Raw genomic sequence first — 1,867 nt, 5'->3', positions numbered from 1 at the left:
ATAATCACGTTGTGTTCACACGGCGTAAGCGTGATGTGCGGCAGTAATAAATGTCCCTGCGAAACAGTGTGCTGTATAGTTATATGGATTAAACGAAGCATTGTTGCAAAGAAATTGCGGCGATGCTTTTTAGTAATTAATTGATTTAATCGATGAATCGTTTCAGCCCTAATTACTTCAGTAAACACTTTCTTAATGAGTTTACAGTCTCATTTGCTAGTTTCAAGTCTTCTTCAATACATTCATTTAGTAAATTATGGTCCCATTTAGAGGAAAATAGACAATAAAGCAGGGTATGCTTTAGGGCAGGGCTTCCTTGCAATTAAGAAGTCGCTACCAGAACAACCTGTCAGCTATAGCAATGTGTATCCCTTCAGCAGCTCCACCTTCTCATCCAAATATGATCACTTCTGGTTCTGAAAAACATACTACACATATGATACATGTTAAAAAGTTTGTGACCCCCTAAAAGTAGACATATAGAAGAGGGTCTTAATAATTATTCACAATTCAACCATTTGTTTAGAAAAGAATGCTTCAAGGCTTTATTAAAGGAGAGACTGTATGCCTTCAGTTTGGTAGTTTGGTGCAGTCAAATGACACAGTGCATGTGTCATAATGTTAGCCAGTTAGAAAGAAAAATACAATACAGATCTATGGAAAATAAAAACCAAATACAGAAACAATATATATCACTGGGCTTTATCCATTCCAGACCCATTAACGCAGGTGGTAGGCAGTCTTGTTTCATGGGGGTTTTCATAATGTCTACATACTGGTATTCAGTATTTTATAATAAACAAATTTTTATGTGATCTATGTTGACTTCTATTGTTGAACTCTTCTTCTTTTCTCTGATCCATCTTGCCGTTAGCCTTAAACGCTGCACGTCCACAATTGAACTGCTGAATTTTTTGATGTCAGCAATAAAGCAATTTGATTTGCAACTGTCTTTGTCCTCTTTTTTCTGTTTTGCTGATTGGTCATTTTGTTCAGCGGACAGCAGTTCTGTCAGGCGAGTACAAAATGGGTACAAAAGTGAATACACCCACTAAACAGTGTATTTATTTATTTATTTATTTTTAAATATTACAGAAAAAAAACATGTTTAAAACATTGACTGAAGAATTGCGCCATTCACGTCTGGGGTAGAGGGTAAGCTACAAAGTAATACTATTTTTTTCTGTTTATTTTGTTTTAATGTTACCTAATTTGGTGCTTCTCGGCTGCCATTGTCTACTTGTTGCAATGACACAACATTATGACAGGCAGTACCGAGCAGCAACAACACATGACTTGTGTGTTCAAAACACTGTCGCTGCGGGAGACTATCCTCACACATGCCAGACCATAAATGCCACTCAGCTCAGTGTGGTCTGGTAAGACTCAGCAGCCATTTACTTGCATTAGGGGTGTTAATGGTGGTAAACCAAAAGTACATTGCAGATGATTGGATCAGCCTCTGACCAACAAAAAAAAAAAAGTATTAATGTGTTCTTCTTCATCCACTGTCCATGAGTTTTACTAAAGATTTTCAAACATGGAAGTTTTGTGACTGATTAACTGAAGTCAATAGCAAATAACTATCTGATAAGATCAAATATGAATAATTCAAGGTGTCAAAAAGACGATGCAGTCGTTAAATTGTGCATCAATTGAGTTCTACAAAGCCTAGTTCAAGTAGTTGTCAAGTGTCAAGTATTGTAAGCTGAGAGTCTTCACGTACAAATTCAAACTGCTGTTCAGCATATAACGTCATCTAAACCACTCCCCACTGTTTACAGACTGGCCAGTTGCTGCACCCAAACAATACAAAAACTGATCTTTTAACAATAATATAAAAACTTTTTTTAGAGTTTAGAGATTT

This window comes from Micropterus dolomieu, linkage group LG09 (genome assembly GCF_021292245.1).
Source record: "Micropterus dolomieu isolate WLL.071019.BEF.003 ecotype Adirondacks linkage group LG09, ASM2129224v1, whole genome shotgun sequence".
NCBI lineage: Eukaryota > Metazoa > Chordata > Actinopteri > Centrarchiformes > Centrarchidae > Micropterus > Micropterus dolomieu.
This window is presented reverse-complemented; position numbering follows the sequence as displayed.